The sequence below is a fragment of the Mustela nivalis genome, assembly GCF_964662115.1.
Source record: "Mustela nivalis genome assembly, chromosome: 1".
NCBI lineage: Eukaryota > Metazoa > Chordata > Mammalia > Carnivora > Mustelidae > Mustela > Mustela nivalis.
The window spans coordinates 103,635,046-103,648,300 of NC_139020.1; the positions used below are offsets into that span (position 1 = coordinate 103,635,046).

Sequence of the window (13,255 nt, forward strand, 5' to 3'; positions counted from 1 at the left end):
TGACAGAGAGAAATCACAAGCAGACGGAGAGGCAGGTAGAGAGAGAGGAAGGGAAGCAGGCTCCCTGCTGAGCAGAGAGCCCGATGCGGGACTCGATCCCAGGACCCTGAGATCATGACCTGAGCCGAAGGCAGCAGCTTAACCCACTGAGCCACCCAGGCGCCCAGGTATTGAATTTCTAATAAATGCCAGGCTCTGAGGGATAACACAGTCAGCACAACAGTCAACAGTCCCTGACTCGAGGAACTCAGGTTTTGTGGGATTTGGTTACTACATATCACTGTTAACCTTATCAGATCCCTGCCTTTCTCCCTCACTTCTGAAAAGGAGTTTGGGAATTTTTAAAAATTAATTAATTAATTAATTACATTTTAAGCTCTATGCCCAATGTGGGGTTCTAACCCACAACCCTGAGATCAAGAGTCACATGCTCCTCCAACTAAGCCAGCCAGGTAAGCCAGGAGTCTGCAAATTTTTAAAAATTATATTTATAACATGAGAAAAAGTTGAAAGAATCCAAACCTAAATCCATTTTTGCCTTTCCCTCCTAAAAATTTTAAACCACTAAAAATTTTAAACCGCTAAAAATAAAAAAGATTTTTAGGCTTTCTAATATTAGAAATTAATAGGACACAAAACAAGAAGTTGCCAATATATTTTGCTTCTTGAAATATTAATTGCTATGGTAACACTTGGAGCTTTGTTGTTTTTTTTTTTTTTTTAAATACTAATGTGGAAAATCTTATTAGGCAGAAGTAACTTTGCCACACAGCCTGGAGTTTTAAAAAACATATCCTGGGGCACCTGGGTGGCTCAGCATGTTAAGTGTCTGCCTTTGGCTCAGGTCATGATCCCAGGGGCCTGGGATCAAGTTCTGCATCAGACTCCCTGCTTAGCAGAGATCCTGCTTCTCCCTCTCCTTCTACTGCTGCTCACCTTGCTTGTGCTCCCTCTTTCTCTGTCAAATAAATAAACTAATTAATTAATAAAAATAATTTTAAAAATAAAATAAAAAATATATCCTGCCAGGTTGCACAACTTCTGTTCTACCTAACTGAATAGCAGAGGGAGGCATGTGTTCCATGCTTGCTGTGACTCTGCCTACTCACCTTTAGCTATAAAGGATGAAGAGAAATTTTGAATTGGAAGAAAAAATGAAAATTAGAAATAAAAGGAAGATATTAGGGGTGCCTGGGTGGTTCAGTTGGTTAAGCAACTGCCTTCAGATCGGGTCATGATCCTGGGGTTGCAAGATCTAGTCCCACATCAGGCTTGCTACTCGGCAGGATGTATGCTTCTCCCTCTGACCTCTCCCATCTCATGCTCTCTTTCTCAAATAAATTAAATCTTTTTTAAAAAAAGGAAGATATTAGAGGATTTAGTACTGTTAAATATTGATCAAAGCAAGCCCAATTAAAATCCCAGAAGACTTTCTGTAGAAAGTCTCAAGCTAACTCTAAAAGCTATACGGACATGTAAAATAGGTAGAATAGGCAAAACAATTTTAAAAATGAATAAAGTTTCAAGACTTCAAACTATAGTAGTTAAGAGTTTGGTAACAGCAAAGGACAGCCAAATCAATCAATGGAATAGAACAGAAAGTCCTGAAATAGGCTCACACAAATATGGCCAAGTGATTTTTTTAACTCTTTATTTTAAAGTAATTATAGTGGTTATAGTAATTTTGAAATAATTATATAAGTACAGATCCACAGGAAGTTGCAAAGATAGTACAGAGAGGTCCCACGTACCCTTCACCAAGTCCCTGCCCTCTATGGTTGCATCTTACATAATTATAGTACAAAATCAAAGGCAGGAACTTGATATTGATGTAATGTGTATGTTTAGTTCTATATCATTTTCACATCTGTAGATTTGTGTAACCACCAGAAAAATCAAGATGCAGAACTGTTTCATCACTATAAAAGTCTTCCTTGTGTTATCTTTTATTTTTTTTTAAGAGTTTTCTATTTATCTGAGAGAAAGAGAGAGAGAGACAGCATGAGAAGGGCGAGAGACAGCATGAGAAGGGGGAGAGACAGCATGAGAAGGGGGAGAGACAGAGAGAGAGGGAGAAGCAGACTCCCTGCCAAGCTGGGAACCTGATGTGGAGCTCAATCCCAGGACTTGGAGATCACAACCTGAGCTGAAGGCAGATGCCCAACTATCTGAGCTACCCAAGCACCCAAAGCTTATGCTGTCCTTTATAAGCACACCTCACCCCCTAGTCATCCCTGAACCCTGGCAAACACGAACCTGACTTTTGACAGAGGTGCAAAAAGTCATTTCCATGGAGAAATAATTCCATTTTCAATGAACAGTGCTAAAACAACTAGACATCCATATGCCAAAAAAGGAACCTTAATTTTTAACCTCATACAACTCAAAATGCATCAGAGATCTAAATCTAAGACATAAAACTTGGAGAAGAAAACATAAAGGAAAAATAAGGAGAAAATCTTTGAGTTAGGAGAGTTCTGAGATACAACACCAAAAACACAAAACATAGAAGAAGAATTGATAAACTGGACTTCATCCAAATAAAAAGCATTTGCTCTTCAAAAGACAGGGTGAAAAGACAACCCATAGACCAGGAGAAAATATTTGCAAATCACATATCTGACAATGGATCCATATCTACTCTCAAAACTTAACAGTAAAAAAACCCCATATAATTAAAAATTGGCAAAGAGGACTTCTGAAAAAAATGGTCAAGTAGGCCACACAGAAAGAGGTAGGAGGGACAGAGAGGCAGTTGGGAGCCAAACTCCCAGGAGACTTAACCACAAACAGTAGGGACACCACAAGCATGGAGAAGGCAGAGAAGCAGATCCCATACCAGGCACCTGGGGCACAGGGAACCTGCAGTGGGAAGGTAAGTCCTATAACATTTGGCTTTGGAAATCCAGTGGGGCTTAACCTTGTGACTTTTTACAATCAGTAGGACTTAACTCCAGGCACTTTAAAAATCAGCGGGCTTAGCTCTGGGAAAGACAGAGGGTGAAAGGAAAATGAGTTCCAGTCCTTAAAGAGCCAACACAACAAACAACCTAGCCAAGGTACGGTATAGAAGTAGCAATCTGAAAGCACCAAGAGTATATAAAAAGAAGACTTACTTACTAATCTCAGAACCTGCACAGGAGGGGCAGGAATCTTTAGGTGACTTCTCCTAGAACAAAATCCTAGCAAGTGACATCAGCCCCCAATACCACCCCAGCCTAGATAGCCAGACAGCTGTGGAAACCAGTTCAAACACTCTCCCATAGCTTGCTAATACCACAGACCCCACTCCTGCATTCTCCTGAAGAGCCACCTCATCCACCCCACCCCACTCCACAGCGGTCCCTCCAAAATGGGTCCTGCCAAGACAAAGCCTGCAAGAAACCCCCAGCAGGGACCAGTGCTACTCCAAAGTAACTCCTGTCCTGGGGAGAGAGGAAGATTAACTACACACATCAGTGTGACTACAGTCCCAGCAGGTGGGACTGGAGACATCTGGTCTAACTGCCAGCCCCACACATCTATAAGGCTTTCAGGAGGCAGCATGAGAGAGCACCCTGCTGTTTAGTACCACCGCAGTCCTAGTAGATGAGCTGAGGGCAGGCATCTAATCTGACTGCTGCCATCACCCAACTACATCTACACCCAGCTACACAACTGTCATGTGCAACCATAACAGGCAAAGTCAGCCATTGCAGCTAACTGGATTGAAGGCAAATGAGGCTCAGCCACAACAGTGGGACACACACAAGCCACAAAGGAGATACCCCTAAAGCATCTGGTTCAGGTAAATGGGGGTGTTGTGTTACAGGGCACTACAAGACCTCTTTTTCATAAGGCTACTACCTTCAAGAGCAGGAGACAAAGCTGACTTTCCTAACACATAGAAACAGACACAGAGAGTTACACAAAATAAGAAGACAGGAGTATGTCCTGAATGAAAGAAAAGGACAAAAACCACATTTAAAAAAGTTAAATGGGGGTTGCTTAGGTACATTTAAGTATCCAACTCTTGATTTCAGCTCAGTCATGATCTCAGGGTCCTGGGATCAAGCCCTACATCAGGCTTCATGCTCAGTGGGGAATCTGCCTGAAGAGTCTCTCCCTCTCATTCTCCCTCCACCCCTACCCCGCTCACGTGCATGTGTACAAGTTCTCTCTTTCTCTCTCTAAGATAAATAAATAAATGTTAAAGAAAATAGTTAAATGAAAGAGATAACTAATATGCCTAATAAAGAACTCAAAGTAACAGTCAAAAAGATACTTGCTGGACTTGAGAAAAAACTGGAGGATCTCACTAAGACCTTCAACAAAGAGATAGAAAATATTAAAAAGAACCAATCAAACATGAAAAAGTCAATAACTGAAATTAAAAATACACTAGAGGGTATCAATAGCAAATCAGAGAAGACAGAAGAACAGATCAGGGATTCGAAATATGGAGTAATAAAAAGCAACCAAGCTCTCTGCTCTGGGTAGCCAGACCCAAGGAGGGATGGCGAGAAGCAAACAAGTTAAATGGCAAAAGGAAAACGAATAATAAAAGCTGAGAATGGATTATAGAAACTCAGTGACATCATCAAGCATAATAATATTAGCATTACAGGGATGCCAGAAAGAAAAAATAGAAAAAAGGAGATAGAAAATTTATTTGAAGAAATAATAGCTAAAAACTCCCCTAATCTGAGGAAGGGAATAGAAATCCAGATCTAAGAGACACAGGGAACCCCCAACAAAATCAAACCAAGGACGCCTACAGTCTACACCAAGACACACAGTAATTAAAATGAAAAAACAATGATAGAGAAAGGAATGAGAAAGGAAAACAGTAACATAAAAGGGAAACTTCAGAAGGCTATAAGCTGGTTTTTCAGCAGAAACTATGCAGGCTAGAAGAGAGTGGCATGATCTATACAAAGGGCCAAAAGGAAAAAACAAAAACAAACAAACAAACAAAAAACCTATAAACAAGAATACACTATCCAGCAAGATTACGATTCAGAATATAAGGAAAGATAAAGAATTTCCCAGACAAACAAAAGTTAAAGGAATTCATCACCAATAAACCAGCTTTACAAGAAACACTGAAAGGAATTCTTTGAGTCAAAAGAAAAGGCTATAATAGGAGTAAGACAATTATGAAATGAAAAAAATTTCATAATTAAATGCAGACAAAATAAAAGCAGTAGATGAGGGGCATCTGGCTGGCTCAACTGGAAGAGCATGCAACTCTAGTCTCGGAGTCACGGGTTTGAGCCCCACATTGGGTGTAGAGATTACTTAAATAAACTTTTTAAAAAGTAGTAGATGAATCACTCACAAAACCATTAGGTAGGTTAAAGCACAAAAGCAATAAAATAAATTATATATACAGAAATCAGTAAAGGGATTCACAGAATAACAGAATGTTAAGTATGAAATCATATACAAAAAACATGGAGGGTGGAGAAGTAAAAATTTAGTGCTTTTAGAATGGGTTCAAACTCAAATGACAAAAAACTTAATATAGACTGCTCTATGCATCACATGTTAAAAATGGACCTCATGATAACCATACAAACACACACACACAAAAGCTTGTAATAGTCACACAAAAAATAAAGAAAAAGGAATCCAAGCGAATCAATAAAGAAAGTCATCAAACCACCAGGGAAGACAGCAAGAAAAGAAGAAAGGAGCAGAAAAGAACAACAAAACAACTGTAAAACATAACAACATGGCAGTGAGTACATATTTATCAATAATTACTTTGAATATACTTTGAATCAAAAGACATAGGATGACTGAATGGATAAAAGAGCAAAACCCATCTATATGTTGCCTACAGGAGACTCATTTCAGACCTAAAAATATATGCAGATAATGGAAAATGGAAGAACATTTATCATGCAAATGAAAAGAAAATGAGGATATCAATATTTATATCATACAAAATCAACTTTAAGACAGACTATAACTTGAGAAAAAGAAGGGCTCTACATGATGATAAAGGGTACAATCCAACAAGAGGATACAACAATTGTAAATATTTATACACCCAACATGAAAGCACCTAAATATATGAAGTAACTATAAATAGACATGAAGGTAGAAATCAATAGTTACACAGTAATAGTAGAGATATTAACACCCTACTTACATTAGCGGATAGGTCATCCAGACAGAAAATGGACAAAGAAACAGTGGCTTTGAATGACACATTGGACCAGATGGATCTAACAGATATATTCAGAATGCTCCACCCTAAAACAGCAGAATACATTCTTTTCAAATGCATATAGAACACTCTCCAGAATAGATCACATACTAGCCACAAAACAAGTCTCAATAGATTCAAAAAGGCTGAAATCATATCATGCATCTTTTCTGACCATAATAGTATGAAACTAGAAATCAACCACAAGAAAAAATTTGGAAAGAACACAAATACATGCTAAATAACATGCTACTGAGCAATGAATGGGTCAACCAAGAAACCAAAGAAGAAATAAAAAAATACACATGGAGACAAATAAAAATGAAAATACAACAGTCCAGATTTTTGGGGTGAAGTACAAGCTGTTCTAAAAGAGAAGATTATAACGATTCAGACCTACCTCAAGAAACAAGAAAAGTCTTGGGACACCTGGGTGGCTCAAGCATTAAGAGTCTGCCTTTGGTTCAGGTCATGATCCTAGGGTCCTGGGATTGTGTCCAACATCCGGCTCCCTACTCAGCAGGAAACCAGCCTCTCCCACTCCCCCTGCTTGTACTCCCTCTCTTGCTGTCTGTCTGTCTCTCTCTCTCTGTCAAATAAATAAGTAAAATCTTAAAAAAAATTTTTTTTTAAAGCAAGAAAATTCTCAAACAAACCTAACCTTATACTAAAGAAACTAGAAAAAAAAGAACAAAGCCAGAGACAGTAAAAGAAAGGAAATAATGACAAGAGTGAAAGAAATGAAATGGAGACAGCTTTGTAATATGGCTTGAAGTTTGGATTTGTGATGCCACCAGCTTTGGTTTTCTTTTTCAACACTCCTTTGGCTAGTCATCATCTTTTTCTGGTTCCATACAAATTTTAGGATTATTTGTTCCAGCTCTGTGAAAAACGTTGATGGCATTTGATAGAGATTGCATTGAATGTGTAGATTGCTCTGGGTAGCATAGAAATTTTAACAATATCTGTTCTTTCAATCCATGAGCATGAAATGTTTTTCCATTTCTTTGTGTCTTCCTCAACTACCTTCATAAGTGTTCTATAGTTTTCAGTTTCCCTTACCTCTTTGGTTAGGTTTATTCCTAAGTATTATACGGTTTTTGGTACAATTGTAAATACAAAAGATTCCTTAATTTCTCTTTCTGCCATTGATTTCTGTGCATTGATTTTATAACCTTTCACTTTTTTGAATTCCTATATGAGATCTAGCAATTTTGGGGCAGAGTCTTTTGGGTTTTCCACATAGAGTATCATGTCAATCTGCAAAGAGTGAGTTTGACTTCTTTGCCAATTTGGGTGCATATTTCTTTTTGTTGTCTGATTGCTGAAGCTAGGACTTCTAGTACTGTGTCCAAGCTAGATTACAAAGTTGTAATCGTCAAGACAGTGTAGTACTGACACAAAAACAGACATGTAGATCAATGGAACAGAATAGAGAACCCAGAAATGGACCCTCAACTCTATGGTCAACTAATCTTTGATAAAGCAGGAAAGAATACCCAGTGGGAAAATATAGTCTCTCTAATAAATGGTGTTGGGAAAATTGGACAGTCACATGAAGAAGAATGAAACTGGACCACTTTCTTACACCATATACAAAAACCTTGATGGGACTGGAGGAGATCATGCTGAATAAAATAAGTCAAGAAGGAATAACATGGAGGACATTAGGAGAAAGAAAGGAAAAGTGAAGTCGGGGGAAATTGGAGGGGGAGAGGAATCATGACAGACTATGGACTCCAGAGAAACATCTGAGGGTTTTAGAGAGGAGGGGAGGTGGTGGAATGGGTGAGCCTGGTGGTGGGTATTAAAGGAGGACATGTATTGCATGAAGCACTGTGTGTTATATATAAACAGTGAATCTTAGAATACATCAAAAACTAATGATGTACTATATGATGACTAACATAAGACAATAAAATGAATAAATAAATAAATAAAACTTAAAACAGATGAGAGACCTAAATGTGAAACAGGAATCCATCAAATTCCTAGAGGAGAACACAGGCAGAAATCTCTTTGACCTTGGCTCTAGCAACTTCTTTCTAGACAGGTTACAGGAGGCAAGGGAAACTAAGGCAAAAGTGAACTATTGGAACTTTATCAAGATAAAAACCGTCCGAACAATGAGAGAAACAATCAACAAAACTAAAAGACACCCTAAGGAATGGAAGAAGATATTTGCAAATGGCATATCAGATAAAGGGTTAGTATCCAAAATCTATAAGCAGCTTATCAACTCAACATCCAAAAAAACAAATAATCCACTCAAGAAATGGGCAGAAGACATGAACAGATACCTTTTCAAAGAAGACATCCAGGTGGCTAACAGACACATGAGATGATGCTCAGCACCACTCATCATCAAGGAAATACAAATCAAAACCATGATGAGATACCACCTGTGAGAATGGCTAAAATTTACAACACAAGAAACAGGCGTTGGCAAGGATGTAGGACAAGGAGAACCCTCTTGTACCGTTGGGGGGAATGCAAACTGGTGCAGCCAGTGTGGAGTTTCCTCAGAAAGTTAAAAACAGAACTACCCTACAACCCAGCAATTGCACTAGATACCTGCCCAAAGGACACAAAAATACAGATTTGAAGGGCTACATGCACCCCGATGTTTATAGAGCATTATCAACAACAGCCAAACTATGGAGAGAGTCCAAATGTCCATCAACTGATGAATAAATAAAGATGTGGTATCTATATACAATAGAATATTATTCACCTGAATAATGAATGAATGAAATCTTGCCTTTTGCAATGACAAGGATGGAGCTAGAGTGTATTATGCTAAGTGAAATAAGCCAGTCAGAGAAAGACAAATATCATATGATCTCACTCATATGTGGGATTTAATAAAGAAAACAGATGAACATGTGGGAAGGGGGGCAGAAGAAAGGGAGAGAGGGAAATAAAACATAAGAAACTCTGAACAAAAGAACAAAGAGGGTTGACGGAGGGAGGGAGGAGGGGGGATGGGACAGGATAGGTGAAGGATGGGTGAAGGGTATCATTTTTGTGATGAGCCCTGGCTATTTTAGGTAAGTGATGGATCACTGAATTCTACTCTAGAAACCAATACTGCACTGTATGTTAACTAAGTAACATTTGAATTTAAAAAAATTAAAGATTAAAAGAAAATAAAAACAAAGCAAGGAAGACAAACCAATAGCTTGGACTGTCATTGAAAAGGCTGAATGTAGGGGCACCTGGGTGGCTCAGTGGGTTAAGGTCTCTGCCTTCAGCTTAGGTCATGATCCCAGAGTCCTGGGATCTAGCCCTACATCGGGCTCTCTGCTCAGCGGGGAGCCTGCTTCCTCCTCTCTCTCTCTCTGCCTACTTGTGATCTCTGTCTGTCAAATAAATAAATAAAAATCTTTAAAAAATAAATAAAAGGCTAAATGTATTTTGAAGTCTAGTTCCATCAAGTTTGGTAACATTACACTGAACTCTGTGGTGCATCAGAACAGAGAGAATGTTTTTCAGAGTCCATAGTCTCTCATGATTCATGAAGTGGCGGGGGTTTGGGAGGTTGGGGTACCAGATGGTGGGTATTATAGAGGGCACGGATTGCATGGAGCACTGGGTGTGGTGAAAAAATAATGAATACTGTTTTTCTGAAAATAAATAAATCTAATTAAAAAAAAAAAAAAAAAAGAACAGAGAGAATGTGATCATCTTCCACAGGTGAAACAGTAGTTGACAAGGTAAATGTTTAGCATTTAAAAATGCCCTACTGGGCGCCTGGGTGGCTCAGTGGGTTAAGCTGCTGCCTTCGGCTCAGGTCATGATCTCAGGGTCCTGGGATTGAGTCCCGCATCGGGCTCTCTGCTCAGCAGGGAGCCTGCTTCCTCCTCTCTCTCTGCCTGCCTCTCTGCCTACTTGTGATCTCTCTCTGTCAAATAAAAAAAAAAAAAAATCTTTAAAAATGCCCTACTAATAAGCCTTTAGTTTGGGTGACAGAGAGCTTTTAAAAAGTTGATTTTAAGTTTAAAATTGAAAATATAATGGACAAGGTATCAATATACATTACCACATATAGAAGTAACTAAAAACATGGTATCAACACAAAGTAGATGGTCCTTCTCTCTTTAGTATAGATGTACCACATGAAAAGCAAGGCATAAATCACATATGTATCTGTATACATACTATCTCTTGGAGAGGTGTGTTTTATACACAACCAGAGAAACATGTATTTGACATTTGGCCAAATGTTTAGTGCTAACTCCAAACCTTTTTGAGTGACACGAAACAATTTTCTTTATCTCTGAAGGGGAACAAGCTTATGAGGATTACAAAAAGTTCATTCATGTCTTATAAGTCATCCCTTCCCCAGTGCTGTTACTCAGTTCAGGAAAATGGAATAAGAAGCTTATGGCTTACATTTTCTCTTAAACACTCAAGTTATTTTGAAATAAGTATTTAAAATAGAATAGGAAATACCTTTTGTGTCTGGTTAACACCCAAAATATAGGGAAGAAGTGTTTTAGGAAATTTGAGTATTAATATAAAATTAAACCAAAAGAGGGAAAATAAAAGTGGGAAAAGAAACAGAAAAATCCCTTATCTGAGATACAGTCAGTTTTCATTGAGATGGATTAAATATTTTCTCAGAGCAATTTCAGTTAAAGTGAGCTTTTTCATTTTGAACAGTTAATATGCGTATGTGATAATAAATTCAAACAGAAAGAGTTAAGCTAAATTGAAAATAGTCTTCCTCTCACCCCTACCCCCAGATCTCCAGTTCTACATCCAAGAGGCAATCACTTCAACCAGTTTTTTGATGTCTTATACAGCCTTCCCAAGGTGTGCTATTATATGCAATCACATACAAGCCACTTCTATTTTATTCAAATGGGAATATATTATCCATATTATTTTCCCTTTGCTTTTATCCCCACTTAAAAATACATGCTAGAAGACCTAAAAAAGTTTTTTAATGACCTACTATGTGACTTTCTTTTTACAGAAAGTATCTTGCTTTCATGATGGATGTTTTCTGGGTTTTGCCAGATTTTTTAATATTAAAGATTAAATTACTTTTTTACATGCAACTAGTGTAAAGTTTCCCACATAAGGGATCAGTGATGATGACCTAAAATTTAAAGTGCCAGTGTAAACTCTATGATTTCTAGGATAAATAAATATATTTAGAGAGAAAGAGACATACATGTATGTCTTATGATGATAGACAAATAAGGGAGAAGGGAAAGCTCTAGCTTACAGTAGAGTACCAACTTCTGATTAGTATATGTTCAGAGAGTATTATAGTTGGGAAATCATTATTTTGCAATCAAATTAATAAAGATCATTCCAGGTAAGAATTACCAATAGGTATTAAATATAGAGAGGAATCTTTTGAGGAGCAGGGTATTTGTGTGATCTTAAAATGTTTCTCCAAAGATTCTGTATTAGTTGTAATGGAAACATTTGAGAAACTGGACAACACCTTAACTAAGGGACCAAAATTAATGTTATCAATGGGGGGGCAGATGAACACTGTGTTTTCCACATGTGACACCATAAGAAGGACATGACATCACTTAAGCAGTATTCTAACTAGGAATGCATTATCTGAATCAAATCCCGAGAAATCATCATGTGACCCCCAAATAAGGTAAGTTTTGTTTTTAAAGGACTGTATTCTTCAAAAATGCTAATGTTATAGAAGACAAAGAAAGACTGTAGAAATATTTCAGATTAAAGGAAACTAAAGAGACATGACAACTATGTGTACTACTGTTTGATCCTAAACTAGATCCTATATATACAAATATACATATACATATTCCATATATGTATAATATACATATCTCTTTATATTTAAACCTATCTATATATACTATGAATAGAGAAATAAACATATATATTTATATATGTATAATAGAGAAAAAGAGGTAATCTATCTATAGGAGGAGCAAATAATAAGTAAATAATAAAGCAAATGGGAATAAAATGCTAACAATAGGTGAATGAATCTGGGTAAAGAGCATAGGATGTTCTTTGTATCAATCTTATTCTTGAAATTTTTCTGAGTTTATTTCCAACTAAACAAAAACTGAAACAAAAATATATATTAGAAACTTTTCTATCACTATTGATTCATCTTACCTATTTTTTCCTTTTTGTTTTTTCTTTTTCAATTGAGATGTAATTTACATCAATCAAATGCACAGATTTTAAGGTGATAGTTCAATTAGTTCTGACAACTGTATACACACATGTAACACCATCCAATCAAGATACACATTTCCCTAGAAAATTCCCTTATACCTACTTCCAATCAATCTCCACTCCACCTCAGCCCTAACAGCAGCCATCATTGTGATTTTCTAGTTCAGTTTTGTCTCTTCTTAAATGTTACATAAGAAGAATCATAGAATATACACTCTTTAGTGGTTAATTTCCTTCTTTCAGGAGATTATGGAGAGTGTCCATATTGTTAAAATAAACAATACTTCACTCTTTTTTATTGCTTGTTCTTCCATTATGTGACTATGCCACAATTTCTTTATCCATTCACGTGTTGATGGACATTTGTGTTTGTAAGGGTCTTTTTGTGGACACATGTTTTCATTTCTTTTGGTTGGGTCATTGATTAGGTGTATGATAACTGCCACTTGCTTTTCTTGTGGTTGTATGCCTTATCACTTTTGCTGGCTACAAAGTATTTAGTTGATTGTGCAGACCATTATTTATTTTTTTATTTATGGTATTCCTAATCATTTTATTTATGATATTTCCAATCTAATCATTGATTCTTACAAATGATTTGGTAATTAATATCATTATATATACACATGTATGAGAATATCTGTAGAATAACTTTTATTGGAAGGTCAATGAGTGTAAATCCTTTAATTTTTGATAAATGGCACCAATTAGTCCTTCATATCGGTCATTACCAACTTCATTTCAGTCAGCAAAGTATGAAAGTGCCTGTTTCCCCCATCTCTGCCAAAGTTATCAGTAAAATATTTACTCTTGTCATTTTAATTTATTTTTGTTTTATGAGTATATCACATATTGGTTTTACTTTTACTCTAC

At 37.0% G+C, this 13,255-nt stretch overlaps 1 protein-coding gene across 3 annotated transcripts in view; it reads right to left on the minus strand.

The window, feature by feature from the left end:
- The window catches only part of MCF2L2 (MCF.2 cell line derived transforming sequence-like 2), a 250,664-nt gene that overhangs the window by 145,832 nt on the left and 91,577 nt on the right, over positions 1-13,255 (minus strand). The gene's annotated exons all lie outside the window — the stretch shown is intronic.